We start from the raw sequence: 26,200 nt of genomic DNA, 5'->3' as shown, positions 1-26,200 counted from the left end.
AATCAAGTACAATGTGAAAAATCACTGAAAATCCAGAAATAACCATTTCCCCAAATTCTCTTACCACTAATTGCAATTTTATATTTTAAGCTAAGTATTATTTTAATAAATTTTGCTATTAGAATTGTAGAATTTAAAAAATTTTTAACTATTGTAACTGATATCATCAGCTGTTTTCCAACTTATTTTTTGCTTAAAAATCAGTGAATTGTGAAAGGCATATTTCACAGAAAAAGTAGAATACCATGTTATTTTAATAAATTAATTTTATTCACTTTAATAATGAAGGGCCACTGCAGAGTTAGAATTATACTATTTTACTACTTTCTATGCTAGGTAATGTCAAAAAATACTTTAAATTAGTTATACACAACATACAAAAATTCACATAATTAAGATAAATTGTGGACGTAATACCAATGAATGTGGGGGAGAAAAACTCACTCTCAGTATCATGTGCAATAAATGTTTACCAACCCATTTACAAAGGCATGTTTGCAATCCTTCCACTATTGGCTCAGCCAGTTTTTAATGAATCTCCACAATCACTAAGCTATCCTATGGCAAATTCTACTCACCCAAGAGTGCCAAAAGATAATCTATCAGTATCACATTCTAATTCAAAGGGCTTTGTACAAAATGTACATTATAGGAAAATAACCTTTCAACAAGTGCCACTTTTTCTGACCTTGTCAACTTGTGAATCAGGTGCTCTTAGAAGCACAGCTATTTAGATACTATGCCATTTCTCCAGATGATGTAATCTTAAGGAATTTGGTAATTATGTGAATTACTAAAATGAAATAGTATTTACTGACATGACTGTCAGATAAACTGAAAAGGCTTTCACCTTACTAGTGTTTTCACAGAAATCAGACACCCAGTATAAGAAAACAGGTGTTGAAAGCTCTGCTGGTCACTTCTAAGAGAATAATCACAACATGAACAAATCCAAAAGATAATGCACAAGAAACGAGAAATCTTAGCTAATGGGTACGAAGACCAAATAAAAATACTCCATGCTGATAACTGAACAACATGAAGAACCACAAAACTGTGATTAGACTTTATGAGAGCAAAAATAAAGATGGAGAGGAGAAAACAAAATCACTTAAAAAAGAGACAAAGACGACGTTCAGAGAAGGTAAGAAGCTCAGTAAAAATCAGGATTATCCTTGAAAATCTGTTGACTTAAAAAATCTGTTCTAAATATTAAATTTTAAAAGTTCTACTTGAAACAACACACAATCTATTCAGGAGGCCTACAAAAATATTTTTAAAAATTACCATTTTAATAGTATAATTTCAATATATTTTTTAAAAAGTCTGTACACTTGGAAGAGACTACTATAATAATTAGAGTAACTTGCCTATTTACTTATAAATGCTCTATTTAAAAGTAGGCCAACAATAGGAACTTTGCTATTGCACAACAAAGTAAATGAAATGTCTATTAACATTCAGTGTTGATGGCATGTTTCTTCATCTCCTAGAATATACTTGCACTGTCTACCCTGAACAATTTACCACTTCTACATCCAGGCAGCTCAAATAAAATGAGTTCCTGTGTTAATCCCACAATAAACCTCAGTAATTCTCACATCACAGGAGTTGTAAACGTTTGTTAACAGAAAAAGAATGTTTTTCCCAAAATAGCTACATAACACCAAGACTAGTCAAATGCCTATATAATCCTTTTACAAGACTCTTGCCAACTTAATTTTGATATATTAAACATGTGGAGCCTATTTTAAAAGGTCTTTAGCTGTGACTTCACCAAAACATATTCCTAGTTGTTCGTATAAAGACTTCTTTTTTAAAATCTTCAAGTTGTTTAAACCAGCTTGAATACTGGTGAGTCTGACCCGCTCCGCTATCAAACGCTTAAGCATTTTGCCAAGTAAGATGGGCAAATGTTCTAGATCTGCTAAATCTGACAGAGGTCACGCAACTCAAACCATGAAATACTATATTTTCAACACTCATTGATTCCTTCGTTTTCAATATTACTTCAGTGTTACTTTCACATTCTGCGTTTAATAATACTTTTTTTTTTAAAGAATATTAGGCTCACTTAAATTATAAAAAATGATCAGCCACATAAAGCTGGCGAGTGTACTCTTAATGGGCCTCTGGTATATTTGGGGTACTGACGATAGCAATTTTAGAACTTCACTGGTTAAAAAGAATGACATCCGAAAAGGACTGGTGAGGAAGGCAGGAGAGAGAAGCCCAGAGTCGCTGAGAAGAGAGAGAAACAATTTAAAGCCACTAAGGAGGAAGGAGATGCCAGAGACACAGGGACAGAAGATCGAGAAAGAAAATTTAACAAGGAAGTGGAGCGCAAAGTGGGGTAGAAACTGACGAGGAAACAAATGGGAAAAGGTAGTGTTTTCAAATAGGCAGGCACCAAGAAGGGATGAGTTAAGGCCTGGGGTGTCCCCAGTGCTTTCATGTGAAAGAGATGTTCGCAAACTGAAGCAAAGAACAGGGGCAAGCAATTTACTTCCAGGTGTTGGAACAAACTAAAATTCCCTACCCAAGCCTCTCCCAGCCTCGGTCGAGCGCGGAGGCGGCGGCTGGGGAAGGGGCCTATCCAGGAGCCAGGCCCGGCGTTCCGCTCCTCCCTGCACCGCGCCACAAGAAAAGAGGCCAGGATTACGCGGGCTGAGGCCCTAGCCGCAGATCGGCGGCACCCCAAAAACAGTCCAGGGTCTCGGCTATGCCCTCGAGCGGTTTCCCCGGCGGCGAGGCGTCAAGCGGCCTTACCTGGGGCAAGGGAGGGAGGCGAGATCTAGGGCGTCTGCTCACGCCGCCGCAGAGGCCCCCAGCTGCACTCAACCCAGGCTTCCAACCGAGGACCCTGCCTCAGCTGCCGCTTCCCTCTCGGGGTCTCGGTCGCCGCCTCCGGGTCTGTTTACACCGTGGGGCCCCGCACGCCGCCGCCGCCGCCGCTGCCGCCTTCTCTCCTCCACCCTAGCGCCGTTGCCGATTCGGCCGCCGCCACCTCCTCCGCCGCAGCCTCGTCTCTCTGGAGCATCTTCCAGCCACCAAACCCTGAGAAACAGAGACTCCAGCCGCGCCGGCAGGAAACTCCCCCGCAACAGCTAGGGGGACCAGGCGGTCAGAGCACCGGCGGCTTTTCCGCCATTGAGCAGCAGCCGCTCAGCCTCCTTCTGCAACCCCCTCCCCGCACCTCATCCTTCCCCGCCCCTTGGCGAGCCCCGCCCCCAGCTCCCACCCACTGGGAAGCCGCGCAGCCTCTTGCTGTACTCGGTTTGTTGAGCAAGCTGTCAATCAGCGCCCTACCTCCCACTCCAGCTTCCCCTTTACCTATGTACTGAGTTTTCCCCGCCCATAAAAACCCGCCTCCGAGTTCCTAATTTTCCATTGGGCATCAGTGACCACCTTCAATTGGCAAGGTCAACTATCCATCAAACACCGCCCACTGAGTGAGACCCAACCCTTTATTACCATTTACTTCACTCATCCCCGCCTCTGCTATGCCGCCCGGACGTCAAGGACCAACCCACCCTACCAGCCATAAGTAGAGACTGCCGTCAATCAAATATCACCCACCTGCGCTCCGCCTCGCAAAGCTCAAGCCCTAGCGATTCTCTCTTCTTATTGGTCCAAAGGGTGGCCCGAACTCTCAGTCATTGGCTTCCTCTCTGCGTCCGTCACTGGACCAATTTCCAGGTCCGTCACACCGGCTTTTTTTAAATGAACGGGCAAAAGGCGGGGAAGTATCCGAAAAGCGATTGGCTAGTCTTCGAAAACGGTCAAACCCAGAGAGTCTGTGTGGATCCTTCCCATTTTACAAGGACTGTGCCCCTCTAATTTTGACCTTTAAGCTTTGCGTAAAACGAGCGTCATAAAGAAGCCAACGGGCTGTCCAGTTACAAGTGTGGATGCCTAGTCCCACCCGGAATTGCAGGGGGGTTGGCTGTTGATTGGCTAACAAAGCTTGCTAAGCCCTCATTGGAGGTTATAAATGCCTTTCTTGGGCGCACAGACTGGAAGGGATGGTGCAGAGGAGGGCGCGAAGCGGTCTGGGGAGAGGCGGTTGTTTGGCCTCAGCCAGCGGGTGGGGCGCACGCGAGAGAGGGAAATTAAGAAGGCAGAGCTCTGATGGACGTATTGCGGGGAGGGGAAAAGCCCGGATGTGCCCTAACAATGAAATCATCGCGGACCAATCAGAGCAGCTGAGCTGGAATACCTGCCTGACCTGTCCTCCGAAAGGGAAGAGAATTGAGTTAGCGGGGAAATTGGGGTGTCAGGAGTGCCTAAAAAGCGATGTGAGAAAATGAAAAAACTGATCCCTTCAAGAGGCTTCTATGCAGTTAGTGGTCATTTTTATTCTAGGCCTGCACTGCCTGGTATTTAGCCCTTGCCATTTCCGTGTTTTGTTTCTCAGCCAACATTTATTTTAAAAACTTTCAGCCTACTCTTTGACATTCATTCGTTCATTCCACAGTTATTCAGCATCTGCTATTTGCCAGGCCCTGTACGTAGAGCTAGAGATACAAAAATAAATTAGGCAATCCCAATACAAGACGAAAGGTGCTATAATTGAACCGTGCAACGGATCGATGATGACACAAAAGATACCTGTGGATAAGGTTTACCGAGGAAAGCTCCACAAAGACACAGGATGAGTCTAGAATGAGTAATCCAATAGGCAGATGAAGGAACTGGACATGACTCTCCAGCAGCAGAATTAGACCAAAAGATACTGACAGGGTAATTCCACACACACCCAAAAGATATAAAACTGAAGTATAATGAAGGCATTCTAATAGCTTAGGATACTTTTTTCTTTCTTTCTTTCTTTCTTTCTTTCTTTTTTTTTTTTTTTTTTTTTTTTTTTAGTGCTACAAAAGTGGATTTGAACCTTATTCATTCTTTTATGTAAACTGGTTTGGGCAGACAATTTAAGGCCCAAGAGAGTGCCATTCAGCTTAGGACTGTGGATGTTTGGGGGAGGACAAATTCAGGAATAGAACAATTGCCCAGGCTATGGCGAGAATGGCAGAAATACTTGCTTACAATTCAGATTTTTTGATCTATTCAAGTTTCTTTAATTATAGTGTTTTTGTACAGCATGGTGACTAGACCACCAGCATCAAAATTACCTGGAGTGAAGTCCTATAATATCGGAGACTCGGGGTATAAGACTTAGGTGAATTTTAAAATAATTCCCCATGTGGTTTTTGTGCACACCAATGATTGATACCCTATAGCACAGGTAATGCTAAAATTCAGTGTCCCCACTACTGAATGTTGGAAAGAAAAAGACAAAAATAAGTAGGCCCATTTGGATTTTGTCTGTCCTTTGTCCCCTTTATTATGATTATGAGATCATATAGTTCTCAGGAAAAATTTCTTAAATGACTTACAGAATACATTTTCTTAAATCACACTCCTTTGCCTGACACACTTTATACAGGAGGAAGGAAGTCTGGGATTCCAGCTTCCAAAATAGGAACTTAAAGATCATAAAAGTAGAGACATCTAGTGACCCTTGACTGGAGAATCCAAGCACCCTCAGAAGGGCATCAGAGAAGCTATCTTGGTCTGCTTGATTCCCTTTTCACTTTCCCTTGGTTGACCCCAAAACTAATGCACAATCATTTAAGTAGACTGATGATTGCACATCACTCTTTCGATAGCTAAAAATAAAGTATACTGAATACTGTTCTAGGCACTAAGAATACAATAGGAATTAAAAGAGATATTTAGATTAACTTTGTTGTATGCTTTATTTAATTACACATTAAAACATTAAAGAAGGCCCAACAAAATTCACAACTTTAAAAGGAAAGTTGGTATGTGCCATCATAAATATATAGTGTTTAATAAACATTGACTAGCATCATAGTGAGCTCTGCTACTAACTAGCCGTGTGACTTCAGCTAGTAACTATGCTCTCCAAACCTTAGTTTGTTCTTCTATAAAACAGGAATCATAACATCTTCCAAAGCCAGAAGAAGAGCTTTAGATGGTCTTAGTAATGCAATTAGTACTTTGATGTTCTTTTTTAAATAAGACATCAGATATTGGTTTCCTCCAAATTTGGGTGCCCTAGTTTTGCTGGTACACTAAACCCACACTCAGGCACTAGCAATCCAGTGCTGCCTACTTCACACAATTATTTCAAAAGTTAATGGGATGTGGTATATAACAGCATCTAATACAGTGCCTGCCACAGTTGAATTTGAATCTTTATATGTCACACAGGAGAAATTTCATTTATTCAGTCAGAATATTTATGCGCCTGTTATATGCAGATCACTGTGTTCTCTGACAAGGAGTTTCAGTGTCGAACTTCTAGTAGTCTGATTTGAGTAGATTGATCCACTCCCTTCTTAACCACTGGAAATTTTCCACTAATAAGCCTGTTTTCTTCATTGGAAAAAAAATCACCAGTTCCACTCTACAAATATTAAAAATTCACTGCATCAGGTACTATGGTAAATGATAGGCACTGCTGCCTTTGAAATTAATTAACTGTGGTATTGTGAAATAATAAGCTTATATTTAGTTTTCATCCCTGGCTGCTGGCACAGAACTCCCCAAACCCTTGTAGTTTCTTGAGTGATAGGGGTGAGAGCAGCATTTTTTGCTATTCATAATAAACCCCTTTGAACCGTACCTGAATTTATGCTAATGAGGTAACTCCTGGAGGACTGGGGCTAGGTGTCAGAGTACTCAACCATGTAATGAGAAGGTTTGAACTTTCAGCCCCATCCCTGACTTCTGGGGAGGGCTGAAAATGAAATCAATTGCTAATGATTTAATCAGCCATAAAAGGAAGCCTCCATAAAAATCCTAAACTGGTTTTAGATACCTCCTGACTTGGTGAACACATTGAAGTGCTGGATGGTTGATGAGCCCAAAGAGGGCATAAAAGCCACCCCATATCTTGCCCTATGTATCTCTTTCGTTTAGCTGTTCCTTTTATATCTTTTATAATAAAATGGTAATAGTAAGCTGTATCTTTTATAATAGACTGGTAATAGTAAGTAAAGTGCTTCTCTGAGTTCCTTGAGCTGTTCTAGCAAACTGTCAAACTGGAAGGGGGGGTGGGGTGGGACCCCTTGATTTATACCTGGTTGGTCAGAAGTACAGGTCATACATAACCTGGGACTTATGATTAGCCTCTGAAGTGGAGGGGGGAGCGGGGGGCAGTCTTGTGGTACTCACCTGTAGGGGCTGCACTAACTCCAGGTAGTATCGGAATCATTTAATGGAAAGAAAACAAGCCACACTTTTGGTGTCAGAAGTGTCATGAACAGATTAGGAAACAAGTTTTCCCTTTTACTGATCATACTACTTTCTTAGAAATGACCAACAGTGACTTTCATGAAACTACAGCATGGTTTCTCTTAAAAGTGCTTCTCAAACATTTTCAGAGGACAACTCCTTAGCACCGAGGCCCTTTTATCCCAAGATATCTGGGGATTTAGCAAGAATTGGGCCACACATGCTAAAAAATTATTTTAAAAATTCATAAGAATTTTGTCCTCTGCTCCAGTTTTTAATACTTACTTCAATATTAAAATATTGTTTAAAATTCTTATCTTCATGATGGGAAGAATCTTCTTTTAAAAACTATATTACATAAGTTAGAAATACATTGGTCTACGATTAACAGAAAACCTCAACAGTGGCTTAAATAACTGGAGGGCATGGAGTGGCATTTTTTTCATATAACAAGAAGTTTGGAGTCTAATGGTAATATTAAAGTCGGTGCTTCTACAATTATGTTGTTGTCCCAGGATTGCAGGATGGTTACTAAAGCTTCAGATAAGATATCCAAGTTGAAGGCAGTAGGGACTTGGGAGCCCTCTTCAGCTAGGGAATAAATACTCTAACCTCACTCTCTTTTCTCTCTTTGATCTCCTGCTGGTGCTACTCATTGGCCAAAACCAACGGGAGCCTTTTGATATTATTCATACATGTCACAGAATAGGATGGAGAAAGGTGAAGGAACAGCTGGACATCTGGAAGGACAGCAAGAGCTATCCAGCACACACATTTTTATACTATTTATTTCAAGTTATAGAATTCATCTTTTTCTGTAGGTAAAGAAAATTTAAATCATAAAGCAAAGAAGGAAAATATTAGAAGAAATCTAAATCAACAATTCTCAATCATATGGCCTGAGGGCCCCTGAGAGTCCACAAGGTCAAAACCATTTTCACAATGATACTAACACTTTATTTGCCTATTTCACTCTCATTCTTTCACAAGAATACAGTGGAGCTTTCCAGAGACTATATAACATGTCTATTGCAACACACCAAATACAAAAGCAGATACAGCTTCCAACTGCTCTATTAAGCCAGAGATTAAAGAGATTTGCCAAAATGTAAGACAATGTCTCCTTCCTCACTAATATTGTTGTTGTTTTAGAAAATATAGTTAAGTTTCACCAAAAGAAGGCTATTTATGTGATGCATAAGGCTTTTTAAAAAATGAATTAATAGTTTTAAATTTCTCAATTTGAATTTCTAATACAATAAATGTTGATAGATATAACCCACACAAACAGAAGTTCTTAGAGTACTCAGTTTGTAAGAGGACAAAGGGATCTTGAGACCAAACTCTTTGAGAACCATTCTAAGTCATATTCCACCTAAGGCTAGCTCCAAACATAAACTGGCTTTATTCAGGTTAATGAGGTGGGGAGGGAGAGGACGGGAAGAAAAGGATGATTCAGAAGGTAGGATACCTATCTTTCTTACTTTAACTTTCTTTTCGTCCCTTTTACTCTTTTTAAGCCCTTTGCGATTTCCTGTCCCCATTGAGCCCCAATAGTGCTTTGCTGCTCCAAATCTAGAACACGTATTTTATTCTGCCTCATATTTTAATTGTTTAGGTAATTTATTGTTCCAACATTTTACCTGCTCTGAAGGATATGTATATGAGCATATGTGTACACACAAGCACACATGTGCACACATGCACACACACAGAATGAGAAGTTCTTAACCAGGGGTCCACAAAGTCCAAGGGGATTGAATTCACAAATTTATGAACTTGGATAGGGAAAGAAATTACACATTTATTTTTACTAACCTCTAACTGAAATTTAGCATTCTTTCTTATGAATGTAGACAACAAACCGCAGTAACATTAGCAGTACTTGTGATATTACACCAACAGGCATTACTGATATTTTTATATCACATTAGAGTTATTACAGGTCTCTTGAAATATCATTTACACTAAACACTATTTTGAAATTACAGGAATTATTAGACTCACCACTAGATCTTGTTGAAGTATTCAATAAGGAAGCATGTATATTACTATATCACAAATGTGCTTGTTTTTTTAAGTTTAATGACTATTTCGATATAATTAATTTCCTTTGAGATCTTATGGACTTCATTTTATGTATTTAAAAATATTCTAAGAAGGAATCCCTAGGATTCACCAAAGGGATCCTTTGAAACAAACAAACAGACAAACAAACAGGTATGGGGAGTAATAACCCCTGCTGAGACAGTAATCTTCAGTTCAGTAAGTATATTATTTCTTTTGTTGTGCATTGTACAAAGTAGATGCTCAATAAGTATTCACTGAATTGAATTTAGGTAATCTCAAGTAATTCACTGAATGTTTTCCCTCTCCTCAGTGCTACCCTGCCAAGCCTGGACTGGCTCCTCACCCCACTTCCTCCTAAGAGAGGAAGTTGATCAAGCTATCACCATCCTGCATGCAATCCCCATAGCCTTGGAGGCCAAAACTGGCTGTCTCAGAGCCCAGATGCTCCTCTGTGTTTTAAGTGTGTGTCATGCACATGAGATGAGTGAGATTATGGTTACCACACAGTGGGTGGTATTAGTAACACTTTTCACTTGGAGCCCAGCAATATAAATGCTGCAAAACTACAAAATGTTTAAACATACTTGGCTGTGAAAAACTCTAATATTAGCCATTTATGTAAGCAGTTTAGCATTTACACCCAAGTTCATTTATGTTATCCGTTCTCTTTGTTATGTTGTTTTCTTTTTAAAATAAACTATACATTTCTGCCAACTCTTTAGCTTTTGCTTCTTAGTAGCATTGCCATTTGCTTATGCAATATGGTGGTTTGCACATACTTCAAAAACCTAAAAGAAACATTGTGCTACTTTTCCTTTATATTTTTTTCCTCATATCTGCAACCACTCCTTTCCTGTTTATTTATCTGAAAGTTATTTTTCTCTTGCTCTAAAGCTAGGCATGACTGCTAATCTTAAGAATCTAAACAGACTTTCAGGATGAAACAGACATCCAGGAGATGAAACCAGGAGTAAAGCCACAGGTTGATTATTCTAAGAATAAGTGTTCAGGGAAATAACTATAAGAATATTCTCAAGTGAAAAATTCATGGTAAAAGGGACATGCAGGACTTGAGTGCTATTAGTTTAAAAGCTTTCATAATAAGGCCCAAACTGAATATCCTTTAGATAAAGGCTTTACGTTTTTGGCAAATCGCAGAGATCCTAGCAGTTAGATAACTGGTCTAGATGTAGGTATCTTATCAGGACCTGGCCACAGAAAGATTGGAGATCAGGGTTGAGAAATTCAAGCTCTGAAGCCAGTAGAAATGATGACAGGAGAGGAAGCCAGAGACTCCCATCATAACTGCTAGCATAGACTAGCAACAGAAATGGCTGGAAATGGAACCAGTAAGAAGCCAAACTAGGAACTCTTATATCCTCCCTGCCTGGTACCCAAACTTGACTCAAAGTATGGGCATGGGTTCAAACTTTAGACAAGGGTTAAGGACCAAGGCTGCAGAGGGGTTAGGGAAGCATGGACTGAAAGCTCCTTCACAGTGAGAGTTTCCAGAGGATACATGGTTGATTTTGTTGTTTTTCTAAATTTTTTTATTAGGGGAATTTTCAGACCCACACAAAAATAGACAGAAAAATTATATAATGACCCACATGTACGAATCACACAGCTTACACAGTTCTCACAATTTTGACTATATTGCTTCAACCATCCTTCTCCTCAATTTTCTTAAGGTTTGGTTTCTTGCCCTCTGATCTCTATACCATCTTCCTTGGAAATGGACCCCATTTTCAGGACTCCATGCATCAGAGCCCTAAATATGGAGCACCCGCCCTATCCTTTGATGTGTCCTCAGATGCATGTTGGATCTGTCCCTTTCAAAGTCACGTGGCCCTTCAGTCTGTACTAGACACCATTGGTTGCTTTCCCAGGAGCTTCCCCACCTTAATCCTGTGTCCTGATATAGAACCTCACTTACTTAATGTATGAGGGTAGGTTTGGTTACTCTCTAGCCTCAGAGGTTAATCTAGATTAGTTTGAACTAATTTCATCTCCCCTTTTGGGTGATTAGTTTAGGAATATGCATGTGATACAAATCAGGCTAATGATACTGGAAGGGAAATATGCAGGATCTAAAGAGTTTTCCTTACTCTTATAAAGGAATGTGAGAGAGGTACTCCCTTTCTTAGACCCAGACTACCTGCAGTTGTATCTCAATGATGCCATTCCCTAGCAAGATGACACTGAGAAAAGTTACTTAATTTCCTTGTATTTCAGTTTTCATATCTGTAAGATAGGGATGATAGAACCAACTCATGGAGTTGTTGTAAGGAGCAAAGGAACTAATATATGTAACATGCTTAGAACAGTGTTTGGCCTGTCAAAAGTGCTATGTAAATTTTAGCTATTATTTTTAAGGGTGTGATGCTTGGAGCTGTGGCAGCCATCTTGTGACCATTAAAGAGCAGCTTGAGGACAAAGACCAACTCACTGTGTAGGAAAAAAAGAAAATTTGGAAAGGAACTTAAGCATTGATGATATCAGGCAACTAAATTAAATAACTCTGGAACCACCCTATCCCTAAATTTCTCATTAAATGAGATAATTTTCCTTACTATTTGTGTTTCTTTGGTTGAATTTTCTATTACTTGCAGCCAAAACCATAGATATTTATGCCACAAATCAGATTTGTCTTCCCTAAAGCTTCCTCAAGTTTATTGCTTGAGGCATCATAATTTCTCTTTTGGTCATTTTTATGATTCTCCATATCTAGCCAGTTTTGAAATGTTTTCTTCCAACTTCTTTTCCTTTCTCTCCATTAACGAAATTACCATTAGTGGCAAAAGAGAAAATAGTGCAAGCCAATGCCCTGAAATAGCCCTCTTGAGAAGTGAGGGGCTGAAAAAAGTAAAAATACTGGTCATGGCAAATTCTGTCATGTTCACAAAGTGTAGCACACAATAGGAATTCGATACGATGAATGGGTGGAGGGATGGATGGATAAAGCATTTTCTGAGCAAAGATTTTTCAGAGAATAATTTTTAGAGAAAAATAATCTTCCCCTGCCAAATAAGTTTATTTAATAAACCATTAAACAAAGTTGCTTCAGGACTTCTCAGAGCTTTCAATATGCTTCTGTGCATTAAGCCTCAAGAGGGGACTCTACTACTCAGCGCTACCCAAGCTTAATTGACCAAAAAGGCATTCATTTTCCAGTCACCATTTTATGGCGTTCCACAGAATAGAGCTGGAGAAATGCTAAGGCAATATATATTTAAATAAGCATAATATCCTTAGTTAACAAATGGAATTGTACTTGAATAGAAATCAGCATTAGTTGTATTTCTCTTAAAAGTATAGGGGCAACAAACTGAAATTGGAACCCCTTCCTACTTTTATATGGAACTGAGCCTACATGAAAATACTGCAGGTGGCAATCCGTAAATATCCCGAGACCTCTGTAAGTTAACTCAGATATCATACACTCCCATGCCTATAGAGGCTAGGAAATAAATGCGTGAAGAAAGTGAGTATAGAAAAACAAAAAATAACAGGTACTCGCCTAGAGGGATAGCTTATTTATCACTTTGTCTCATTAGTAAATGTAGACCCAGTGTGGAAAAAAACATTCATTTTTTTTCCCCCAAAGAAACCTCACATCTAAATTTTATGTAAATTTCTAAGCTTTTTAATATTAAGAATTAACTCAATTACTTTTTTTAAAATTGCATGGGCCAAACACACCACTGGGCTGTCCAGTTTAGAGCAATCAGCCTACCAACAGCATCTTTTAAGGTTCATCCTTAAAATGCATATGAAAGAATTCTCTCATTTTATCTATTATATGCATACAATAAACAATATTTATATATTATAAATATTCATGTAACATGTATGTACAGACATAAAATTACAATTTAACACTTTTAAACAGTTGTTACTCAGAAAAATTAAGTCATCATTAGCATCCTAAGTAGATCATATTGTCACTTCTAAACACTACTATAGTAAATAATTCTTACATTACTTCAATGGGTTGATTTTTTAAATGGCTGATTATTAAAATAATCCTTTTAGGAAAATTCTGTTGTCTTGATGTTACCAGTGTCTTGCTTCTCAGATAAACAATGTTATACTCCACTGAAAAAATGTAAACAGATGGATAATTTTAATAGATCATAATATTTGTCAAATTTACCCTGTATAATCCAGACCACTATTTCATCCAAAAAAAAAAAGGGAGAAAAGCCTCCAGCGTTAATTAATAGCAGGTAATTGGAACAGAGCAGCTGGTCTCAAATAATTTTTGTCAATGACAGCTTTAGTCAGGAGAGAAAACTCTAGAAAAATCACACCCTATATTTGCTTTCCTATCTACTCATTCTTATTTTCCAATGGAAAAAAAGAGTTGGATATAAGAGTGAAGCGTCACTCTATGGGAAAATTTGTGGAGATTATGTATGTATCTATTTTTGGAATTCTAATATGGTTTATTTATTGATTGAACAATGTGTACATATCTTAATATCTAAATATTGGAAAATTCCACGCTAAAATGATATTGATGCAAATATATACTGCTGCATGTTGTAATTTAATTGAAACCCCAGAGCGAATTGATAATGATAAAGTTTAAGTGAGCATGGAATATAAAAATAGCAACTCTTAAAAACCATTACCAATCAAAAATAATACTGATGAAGCACTTATAATAAAAGTATTCTTCCTGAAAATTATGGGATTTTCTACCAACCATATATGCACACGTGCCATATAGAGCAGCTTTGCATGCATCCTGTCTTCCATAGTCCTCACTAAACTCCAGCAAATCACTAATTTTAGCTTATGAAAATCAAAACTTCATAACCCTCAATAACTCAATAGATTTCAAATAGGCCTTAATTTTAAGTGGAAATTGAGTGTTTGAAATTGGCTGAGATGCTTATATGAACCAGGGACCATTCTTTTAAGAATAACTTCAGAGAGGTCATGGCCTGCCTAGATTAGTACAACATACAAAAAGATCGTCTGTTTATCTCCTTCATAAACTGGAGCCCCTCACAGAGGGGCCTAGATTAGCCTTTACATCAGGACTATTTTATTAGCTGCCACTAGTTACTTTCTACCATAGTAGTCTAGACCATCATCTCTTCACACCTAAAGGATCTAATACCCACTAGCAATAAAAGTTACAAGCCCCTAATGAGTAGCTAGCAATTTAAGGTCTCTCCACCTCTAATGGTGCTCAAAAGTAACAAAGGGAACCTGAGAACTATTTTCCATATTTAAAAAACTTAAAGGAAATCATGCCTTTACTTTTAGTACAGTTGCATTGGCCACATGTCTTACTTTCAGTTCTGGAATTATACCAACTCGGTGAAGAAATACTGCTTATCTCCTAGAAATTTGAAATTTAGAATGACAGTTTTATGTTTTTGTTTTATAAAACATGCTAAAAGTCTTCCCTGTTTCCATGTTTTCACTCATTTTGATTCATTCAACTATAATTTTTACAATTCTTCCTGTTTAAATATTTCCCATTTTTAAAGGATAGTCTGAAGATCCCACTTACTACAGTTCTCAGAGATCTCCCATTACTCTTAAGTTCCCCAGTACTTGTTAATTTTTTAGTCTAATTTCTTAATACTTAATACACTAATCCTAATCCCACACACTGGATCTTTGTCTTCTTCATCACTTTTGCTCAGCCTCCCACAAACAGAATGTTCCAAACTGGGTAGATATTCAACAAATGAATGAAACTCACTTTTTAATGAAATGGATTTGAATTTGTAGGACAGCTGATAGAAATTCATCTATTTATTTTAGATAATTTGTAGTGTCCTTTAAAAAAAAACCTGAAGTTAAGCGATGCTTACAGACTAAGCTTTTATCTCCCAAAACTTTTTTATGAACATATTCATACACGGAGAGAAAATGAAAGAAAATTACAATAAACAGCTGTACACTCTCCATCTAGATCTAATAACTGTTATTATTTTACCACATTTATTTCATCACTCTCCAATGATCTACCTATTCATATTTTATATCATCAATGAATCATTTTTAAAAGCTTGCAGATAACCCTTAAATACTTCAGTATGCATCCCTAAGAAAAGGAAGCTTCTTAACTATAATACCATTATAATACCCAATAAAAGCAATAATTAATTCAATAATGTCATCCAATATCCAGTTCTTATTCAATTTTTTCCACATTTTCCCAAGAATATCTCTTATATCTTTTTCCTAACCAGGATCCAATAGTTTTACACTTTCGTTTGGTTGTTATATTCTATAGAAAGAAAAAAGTTTTCTATATTTTGGGATAGCGTGTCTTTGACTCTAATCAATCTATTTACATGGTTTTAATCTAAAATTGTTCCCCTCTTTTTTTTTTATAACATCGACCTCTTAAAGAGGTAGACAGTTGTAGAAGCAGTTTTAATAATAATTTTAAGTAACTCCAGAGGAAAGATATTTTTCAGTTTCCCTTGTTTACAAAAAAAAAAAAGTTCCTGTTCTGAGAGTCTGAGATTTTGAAATTTAACCTAATCACCAGTTGATATGGTTCCAAATAAGATAGTCACTGAAAGGAAGAGAGAAAAGTATGAATTTACAAAATAATAAATAGATTCCAGCAACCACTAGTGAGGACTTCTTGAGCAAGCGATTTAGGTTCATTTTCTGCTATGTTAGAGGGAGATCATACCTACTTTGTAGAGAAAGGATTACTCTGAGATAATTGTGTAAATGCCTAGCATAGCCCAGAAGCTTAATAAATGCCGTTTTACCCCCTAAGTCCTGTTCTTGTGTAAAAATGGGGTATTTCCAGATTTGTAAACATTTCAAGCATGATGTTTTCTTTGAGCATTTTGTTGCCAAGTCAACTACAAAACATAAAGTCCAAACTGAAGTTTCGCTCTACATTTTAGATCGCTTTGCATTTGGGTTGTGTTTTGAAGGTAATATTTGTGCACCTTCATTTTGAGTTTATTATGTAAAATGCATTCTAAAAAGCACTTCTAAATATAACTTAAGACAAGTCATTACTATGTTAAATTAACAGTTTATCTAAATATATTTTAAATTTTCTTTAGATTCTACTTTGGCCAATATTATGCCTTTAAAATATAACATTTAAAAAATAATAGAATACCATTTCAAATTATTTGTATGAGGTATGGACACAGTTCTAATAGAACTGCTTTTAAAATTAAAGAGATACATTTTATTTATTTTTTTAACTTTTTAAAAATTAAGTTTATTGGCGTAGCATTGGTTAATACAATTATACAATTTCAGGTGTACATTATAATTTAACATCTGTATATTCTATTGTGCGTTTACTACCCAAAGTCCAGTTTTCTCCAGTTACCATATATTTGATCTGCTTTACTCACTTTACTCTCTCTCTATCCCGTTATATTTGATCCCATTTGCCACATCTACCACCCCCCTCCTCCTTCACCTGCTAACCTCTGGTAACCACTAGTTTATAGTCAATGTCCATGAGTCTAAAGAGACAAATTTTAAACAAGCTTTACCATCTTACTGGTTCTCTTATTAATGAATTAATAAACGTTTAATATGTGTTCATTCAAAAAAATTAGATACAGTCTATGGTCATGCCACCCTCAACACGTCTGATCTTGTCTGATCTGGGAAGGTAAGCAGTGCTGGGCCTGGTTAGTACTTGGATGGAAGACCACCTAGAAATACCGGGTGCTGTAGGCTTAAAAAAAATTAGATACATATTACATAAAATTGTAATTCTTTAAAACAATAATTAAAAGAGAAGCTAATTGACTTTGAAGTGGAAAGATGGAATAAGTCACTAAAGATGAAAAGAAAATTATCCTTTTCAGAGTACCATTTCAAAAAGATACAGAAAAGATACATTGTAAAAATTCCCTACTTAGATTTATCTTTTATTTATCACTATAAGGTTAAGTTTGACATAGTTAATGGCTATAGAAAAAGAAAAGAGCCATCTTTTAAAGCATTGTATTATTTTGGAACATAATTGGTCACCCATAATAAATTAAGTGTAATTTTCACACTATTTCATAGTAGTCATCTACCCACATAGAACAACTAGTTTGCTGGTTTTGTTAACACAAAATTTATTTAATCTATGACAACTTAACACCAAATAAAGGTCATTCTTCTTTAATTATATAGATAAATTCTAGAATTATAATAATTTCATAGTATAAGTCATATAGAATGTGTATACATTCTTGCTTCTTTCTCCTGGCTGTATTTTGTGTGTGTTTTAGAAGATTATATATAACTACCGTAACGATATTTTTACTGTAACTTCCTAGCATTACTTCTTTTTACTTAGTGTACAGTGATTATATTATAAAGTAATGTATTTTGTGAATTTCAATTGCTACATGAATATGCACACATTTGTTCATATTAAGATAACTGTTTTATGGTTCGTTTGCTATTAATCACCATCATGCCGGCCAATATACAATAACCAGCTTGAGGTTTTAGACGTGATTGTTAAATATTTGTTGCAAAATAGTTCACTGAGTAGGACAAATAGCTGATTGGCCCCAGGAAATCTAATCTTATACCAAACTGAAGTGAGTGAAAGTAGACTGCATTGAAAATGCTATAAGATTATAGAGTAGACAACTTCGATTAAAGCAGTGTGCTTTTATAATTTCCCAACATTACAAGAGAACTCATCACTAACTAGAAGCTAGTAATTAGAGATAAGAGAACTATTTTTAAGCAAATTTCCTACCAATTTGAGATGTGAACCCTCTTTTTCAGTCCTGTTGGTTTGTTCACTATGGAACCCTTTCCCCTTCTTTCATCTCTGTCCATTACAGACTCAAGGATCTTGCTCTCTCTCTTTCCTGTATGGTACTAACGTTTCTGTGCCATGGAATTTAATAGTTAATGATATGTTGTTTTGTGCTAGTCTCTAATTGTTTTGAGTATGCTATGTTTTCTCTTCTCAACTAGACTGTAGTCTCTGAGGCTAGGACCATGTGTCATATTTCTTTGTTAATGGTTTTTATGCTGCTCATGGTAGGCACTAAGTGTCTTGTTGGAAAATCTAAAAGTAGCCATTGGCTTTGTACAACTGTGGCCAGAGCTCGAAGCAAAAAAAAAATCTTCACGCCTGTGTGGGGCCAAAAGGACACTCACTGGTTACGATGGATATAAATCTCCTCAACTTGGCTCAGCTTAGTATCTATAAGAAACAAACAGGATGATTTCAAGGAACCCAACTTCAGATGAGTAATTAAGACCGCTTAGGACTGAACCTGAGAGCTGGAATGTCAGAAACCAGTCAATGTTTTCATGTCTTTTTCTAAAAGTCAGCATGGCCTCTCTTTTTTCCATTTCTCCATCCACCTGCTTGTATCTCACTATGTAGGTGTAGGCATGGTCACTCTAGCATCAACCTTCCATGGTCTTACAAGTCCGGTACTCATGAATAATTGACCCATCCTTCACATTCCATTTCCAAATTTCTATTTAAAAAATCCAGTTGGCCTGTAATGGGTCAGATAACAGTCCCTGGGCCAATAAGCTGTCACTTGGATACCAAGGGTCATGTTGTTGGATATCCATTCTCAGCAAGATTGTGGGGGAAAATTCTCAAAGAAGAAGAAAGACAGAAGGCAGATAACTTGATGGATGCAACAACCACAGTTAAAATCTATAGGAAATTGCAATAAAAGCTCTTATGGGTTTCTTCTCAGCTCATAACCCCCTTCCTCTGCGGACTTTACCCCTGATCCAGTGGGGTGGACCTACAGCAAACAAATTTGTACAAAATGGCACTGTACCTCTGGCCAGCTAACCAAATCAGGTGATTGCTCTTCCCAAGCCAAGTCAAACTGGTTTTCTCCTGGAAAATCTGATTTGAGGCCAAGAAACTGCCCATCAGGCTAGGCTGGTCCCTTGAGAGGAAAGGCAGTCTACGAAGAACCATTTCAGGATCATCCCTCCCCCCATTCTGTGCCCAGGGAAGGATAGAGAGCCAGCCTTCTGTGAGAGAAGAATGAAGCAGACGTCCCTAAAGAAGCTGGGCAGAGACGAGGGAACAAGCTCTGCCTGGTTCTTTAAGGCTGAATAGTTTCTGATTCCAGAAGCCCAACTACTTTACTGCCCTTGAGTTCTGTGACACATCTCCACATTCTTTTTTGCTTAAATTAGCTTGAGTTGGTTTCAGTTATTCGCAACCAAAATAGTTGCAACTGAGACATCCAGATTAAAAGTAAGAAAGAGTCTTTCCTACACACTTGTCCATTGAGATAAATCAGTCTTGTTAAAAGGCCAATATTTTGTTGCCATGAAAAGCTTCTAAATTTATCTTGTAGACTCACATATCTGTGTAGCTATACAGTACATCTGTTGGTGACTCATGAGGATTAAATAGTATGGGAGGCCTCTGTTACCTGATTCTCAGTTGGGCATTATATTATTTCTTGAAAGAGAATTATTTATTAAGAAAAATTGGCCTTGATATTTAATATATGTCTATTATCATAACTGATACTTATTACCATTCAAAGCACATTTACACACATTCTCTCATCTGAGATTCACAACAATTTTCTAAGGAAATATTATTTGATCAGTTTTGTTTCATAAATAAAGAAACTAAGGCTCAAAGACATCAAGTGATTTGTTCAGTATCATTAACCTAGTGAGGATACAATACAGACTCAAAATCAGTGTTCTTTATATATTTCTGACCCACATTTGGTCTTCGTCTTATTATAGTTGGGCTTTTTAAAATTGTTTTTGTTTGTTTATTTTCCTTTTAAAGACTGCTTTCTATTGAAGTATAAAATGGACACAAAAATAAATCTACAGCTCAATGGGTTGTTACAAAGAGAATACACCATGTAATCACCAACTAGGCACAAAAATAGATATGATTGCCACTCCAGAGCCCCTTGTCTGACCCCTCCCCATCACTCCTCCCTCCCTCTTCCCAAATAGAAATCAGTCTGTTAACTTCTAACACCATAGATTGGCCTGTTTTCAAACTTTATATAAATGGAATCATGCAAAATGGATACTTTCATGTTGAACTTTCTTTTTTACCCATGTGAGATTTATCTACTTTGTTATGTGGAACAGTAGTTCATTCATTTCTATTCCTGCATAGTATTCCATTTTACAAATATTCCAATTTATGTATGTGTTCTATCTATAGATGGAGTTGTTTTCAGTTTGAGGCTATAATGAATGATGCTGCACTCACGAGCCTATCTCTTATTGCATCACATGTATGTTCTATTGAGTAAATACCTACGAATGAAATTTCTAGGTCAAATGTTCTGCTTTAATAGCTATTGTAAAGCAGCTTTCTAATGTGGGCATATCATTTTATTCTCCCACACCACTGGTATAGGAAAATTTTGGCTTCTCCATATTCTCACCAACACTTGGTATTTTCTGTTTTTAATTTTAACCATTCTAGTAAGTGCGTAATGGATGTAATTGTGGTTTTAATTGCTTTGCCCTTATAACTAATGAGCCTAAGCACATATTTATGGTTACTTGTCACTGTATATCCTCTTGTGAAGAGCCTGTTCAAGTTTCTATTCCATTTTTCTACTGACTTGTAAAAATTCCTTATGCATTCTGAATAATATGCATTACCCTTTTAAAGATGCATTGCAAATATCTTCTCCCTCTCTGTGGTTTGTATTTTCAGCCTTGAATTTTTGACATCAAAGAAATCATAGCATTTTATTTGGATTTTTCCACTTACTAAAAAGTATAATGATTTCAATTATTTGGGATAAAATCTAATGAAACAAGATGCTCAAATGGCACTTCTCCCTGTTTTGGCCAGGTCCCCAAAGCCGAAACCAACACAATGGCTGACCAGTACTCTCAAGTACTCTGGCTCTGTTAAGAGTGTATAAACATTTCTGGCTTTCATGAACCTGCTATTGACCTTGAAAGCATAAGGAGGCTGAGGTAGAAAAGACTGTGGGGGCGGGGTGCGGGTTGAGGATTTCTTTGGGAAGTGCTTTCTCCTCCCTCTACCTTCACATGGAGTCAGGGAGGTATGTGTTCTCCCTTACCTCAAGCTAAATGAGAACTGCCTCAAGGAGATCTCTCAGAATTTGTCTCCTAGAGTTTTAGGAAGAAGGGCGTGGGTTTGATTCTTGCCAAGTGTGAAGGCAGGAGAGCATGGCTGAGGCTTCACTTGCTTTCGGGGCTACACTGAAACTACACAGTGTAAAGTTGACTTTCACTTACAGGAGGCAAGGAGGAGTATGTCCCAAGGAATATAATCCATAAAAAGCATTGGCCTGGCATCATCTGCAAAGGAATCTAGCCTCTTTGGCCCCCAATGGGTGAAGAAAACACCAGCAGCCCAGGTTTGAGAGAGTTATCAAAAGCTGACAGCCAGAGCAGTGTTGCCTGCATCAGGAAGCTACGATCAGAGTATGTGGAGGGCGAAGGGGTACTTCTGAGCAAAAAATCTGGAAAGAGTCAGCTTTGGACAGTCTCCATACCCAGAGGGCACTGACATCAAAGGACACAGTACCAGGCATACAAGACTGTTTCCCTTTCCCCCTGATCCTCTTTTCCCCTTGGCACAGGCGAAGATGTCAGAAACTGCCCTAAGAAGTGGGGTAGGCAGTGTGGGAGGAGAGAGAGAGCAGCTGACGAGGCGCCTCCCCGACCTTAGGCTTCCGGGCCTGAAGCAGGCCTGAGCTGGGAAAGCACTGAAGGTTTAGCTTCGAACACGTTTGGAATTTTGAAATTATCCTCCATGAGACTGGAGTTATGTGATTACAAGCCTGGACTGGACTCTTCTACAAATTCTCCCCTCAGCTGTTTATATTCTGATGCTTATTTTTTCTGCTCAATTTTCAACTTCAATTTTTAAAATTGTCATCTCCAGAAACTGTTTGGTCCTTTTTGTACCTGCTTAACAATTTTAATAGTCTTTTGTTCCTTGCTTATATTTTCAAGCCACTCTTTTATTTTTTAAATCTGTTAAACAGATAGTAGTACTATTATGTCGGGTCTAACTATTGCAATTTCTGAAGTCTTTGCAGATTTGATTCTTTTGTTTTGCTTCCACTAGTTCTTGCTTCAAGTGCCTTATTTCATTGTGGTGTTAGATGTTTAACTGCGAGCTGAACCACTGGCCTTGGCATTTTATCTGTGGAATTTCTTTGAGGTCCAAGCTGAAACTGAAATCTTCCTGTCTGTTGCCTGGGGGAACTACCAACCTGAGACCACTTCAAGTTCAATGATCATTTGTGGTTTTCGAACCTCACAGGGAATATGCTTTTGGACTGAAAATCCACTTGGAGGCCAGCTCGTGTTATAAAATGCTCAGTGGAGATTTTTTTGCTATTCACTTCTGAGTGATAAGTCTATTTCTCTTTGAGATCTCTGGCGTCCCAGTTTTATGGAGATTTTGTAGTAGACTCTCCGTTTGGATAAGCCCTAGGCATTATCATCTTTCCCCAAACAGGACATCAAAGTGGAAGCTCAAGGTCATCAGAGTTCTTCAGAAATCTTAGGGCTAAGTTAGCTTTGGTGCTTACTCTGGCTCTTAGAATTTCTGCTTCCACTTCATTTTAGGCCTTGTAGGTTTCCTTGTAACATACTAGTGAGCAACACATTTTAAGTATTTTTTCGATAATTCATTCAAGGTAAAACCCCAAGTGGATGTTTATCAAACCTCTCACAGCCTTTTGTCTGCTTACAAACTTGTGTCACTTTCCTCCTGGGTGTACGTACTTCTGAAAATCTGGACAAGACCCCTTAACATTTGAAAGAAACCAAAGGCCTTTTTGTTATTTTGGAGTAACTGGACAGAATGCCTGAATTTTCATTCAGGTAGGGACATTTACCTGAAACTGGTGATGATGAATAGGGTTACTTTCATACTTGCACGTTGCTGAGCTTGGCTTCGGCATACAAGTGATTATGCACTCTTCACAATTAGGTGACTAGCTATAGATGCCTTCAACATTTCTAAAGAAAAATTAAGAAAGTAGCGGTAGCAATCCTGCAGTGGAGTGTGCATTTGAGGTTGCAATGAAATATAGTGCTCTTCAATATATATTTAGTACAAGTAAAAGTTTGTAGAAGTGAGGCCCAACTAGTCCCTGAAACATACACCATCAGGCTGGGGGTATTTAGTGACTACGGCTTCTCTCGTATGTACAGTCCCTCTCAGTTTCGCAGGTAGCCCCAGGTTTGGGGGTCTACCAAGCCTCTTACAGCCTCTGTGAAAGAGAATGACTGGCTGCTCACCAGATCTATGCCGCTGCACCTAGGCATAATTCCTAGCCTCCATTACAGAGAGGCACAGTCTGACTTTGGGCCAGTGGAATGTGGGCAGAAGTGATATGTAGCGCTTTCATCTTGGGCTTTAAAATCCTCCTGCATAGTTATTGGCCAGGCATACATGCCCCTGCTTCTCTCCAATGTGCATAATATGCGTAGACTCTATCTGCTGAGCCTCTTTGCTCAAACAGACCATCAGCAGAGCAAATTGATGTGGCAAAAGATATAGGACATATGAACATTGCATAACACAAAATTCAAGTGGTCTGTCTATCCATTCTTATCTTCACTCTGGTTACCTACCTCATTCTCTTTTCTCTTGCTTCTTGCTGTGTGTTTAAAATCAATTCAGTAAAACATGTAATTCAAAAAACAAAACCAAAAACCTATATGATCTTTTTCTTCTGCCACTGGAAAACAGGACTCCAAAACTCCAGAAGATAGCAGACCATGGGATCAAAGAAACTCAAGAGCCTGAGTTACTATATGGAAAGCCATTTGCCAAACACCAATTGGAATTTGACTGAGAGAAATTAAATTTTTATTGCATTAAGCCATTAAGATTTTAGAGTTTTCCTGTTACTACAGCTTATTAACAAATATAATCCACCCCACCTTGAAATTCTTGCAAAATTACCTAATGTGATTGTAAAATCTGCCTTGAGCAAACCAGATCATCTGGATCTAGCAAGTAGGATTTGGATATAGTGTTTTACTCTGTCACTAGTTCCATCTTGCTACATTGTCTACAGCGTTATAATAATGACTGAGAATTACAATCAGCATATTCTCATTACAACGATTAGTCCATTGGTAGATATATGAGCTAGGCAAGCTTGGCCAGGACTCACCAGCTACACATATTGATAACTATTTTTCTATATGTAACCCGAATATCTCTGGAGGTCCCATATAGATGGGCCTCTGTGCGGTATATAGTCACATTAAAAACAACACTCTGATTCTAGAAACACTGAAAATAATGTCTACCTTTGTTGTATTCTGGTGAGATAGAAATTTTACACAATGTTTTCTCATATTATGGGGGTTAGTTAGGGTATTTTGTGGAAAATAACAGAAGCCAAATCTGGTTAACTCAATTAAAAACAAAAAACAAACAAAAAAACAAAAAAACACCCCCCACACACATATTATAAGTTTAGTTTCCGCACTCAAAAAAAAAAAAAAAAATTCTGAAGAACCGTAGTCAATAAACTGGCAAGAACTCCAGAAGGCTAGGCCAGATAAGAACTCCAAGACCACAGAGGGTAGTTACCATGGCTTCAAAGTATCATCCTACAGATTATTTATTAACTAAAAAGAGGAAAGCTTTACAAAGGAGGAATGTAGCAGACACCACCTTAACTAAGTGGTCTAACTTAATATCACTAATAATGGGACAAACTGATATTATGTGTCTCCTGAAGGACACAGCATCATCTGTAGTATCTTTATGAAAATATTTAACCCGAAACTAATCAGAGGGGAATAATCAGGCAATTCTAGATTGTGAAACATTCTACGAAACAAGTTGCTTGTAATCTTCCAAATTATTAGTGTCATAAAAGACCAAAGAATGCAAAAGACTTTTCTAAATTAAAGTGGACTAGAAAAACATGAACCTTAATTAAACCCTAGCTTGACAAAACACACAAACACACACAAAACTCTTTTAAAGGGCATTTGGGGGACAAATTAAAAAATTTGAAAATGTATTAGATAATACACTGTATCAACGATAAATTCCTGGATGAAGTCATATTGTGGTTATACGGCAGAATGTCTTCATTCCTCAGAGACAGATTTACTAAGCATTTGGTGGTAAAGTTCCATGTTATCTATAACATACTTTTAACTAATTTAGCAAAAAATAAGATAGGTAGCTAGATAGATACAAACAGATAGAGCGAACAAACCACAAAAGTTAATAATAAGTGAATCTAGGTGAAGGTATATGGGTGCTCATTATACTATTTTTTCAACTCTTTGTAGGTTTTACATTTTTCAAAATGAAAACTGTGGAAATTTTTAAAAAATCTAGAATGCTTCTGAATTGTGCCTAGGAATTTACACTGGTGGTATGCGCAATAAATTATACTAGGATAGGTCTATGAGCAACAACCCTGTTAAATGTTTATGTTAGTCTTTGACAAAACTCATGTGGTTTTTGGTAAGTATGGTATAATTCAAGACAAGCTTTTTAAATTAGAGAGAGAAAGAAAATTTCCAAAGGTCACAAAGTTTCCTAGTGGCAGAAGTGGGATATAAACTCATGGAATATAAACTCATGCTCACACATTTTTCTTATCCTATGGATAGCAAAAAAGCCAGAGGCTTGCTAGGCTCTGAAATCAAATAAAACACTTCTCAATTTTGCAGAAGGCCGATCTTGAAAGTAATTTCTAAATAATTATTAAATGCTAAAGATAGAGAAAAAGTGGGAAAAGAATACTTTAGAAATATTGTTCTATCAAGCCACACTTGCAAGTACGTTTGGGATTTAGAAGAGGATTTGAAGAATTTAATAAAACAGTTATTTAAAAACAAGAGAACAAGATGCTCTTTGATATGGATTTAATAAAGAGTTCAA

The 26,200-nt window shown here is 37.6% G+C and overlaps 1 protein-coding gene across 2 annotated transcripts in view; it reads right to left on the bottom strand.

Annotated features, from left to right (window-relative positions):
- Nucleotides 1-3,197, bottom strand: part of PPM1B (protein phosphatase, Mg2+/Mn2+ dependent 1B) — a 62,501-nt gene extending 59,304 nt beyond the window's left edge. The window contains exon 1 of one of the 2 annotated variants that reach the window (XM_036224000.1): nucleotides 2,770-3,197. The gene's annotated coding sequence lies outside the window, so the exon portion shown is untranslated. The remainder of the gene's footprint in view (nucleotides 1-2,769) is intronic. The other variant, XM_036224001.1, reaches the window with a different exon arrangement.
- Between the last annotated feature and the right edge of the window lie 23,003 nt (nucleotides 3,198-26,200).

Source organism: Rousettus aegyptiacus, unplaced genomic scaffold (genome assembly GCF_014176215.1).
Source record: "Rousettus aegyptiacus isolate mRouAeg1 unplaced genomic scaffold, mRouAeg1.p scaffold_m13_p_7, whole genome shotgun sequence".
NCBI classification, from domain to species: Eukaryota; Metazoa; Chordata; class Mammalia; order Chiroptera; family Pteropodidae; genus Rousettus; species Rousettus aegyptiacus.
The sequence above is the reverse complement of the archived record's forward strand: the minus strand, read 5'-3'. Positions and strand labels throughout refer to the sequence as shown.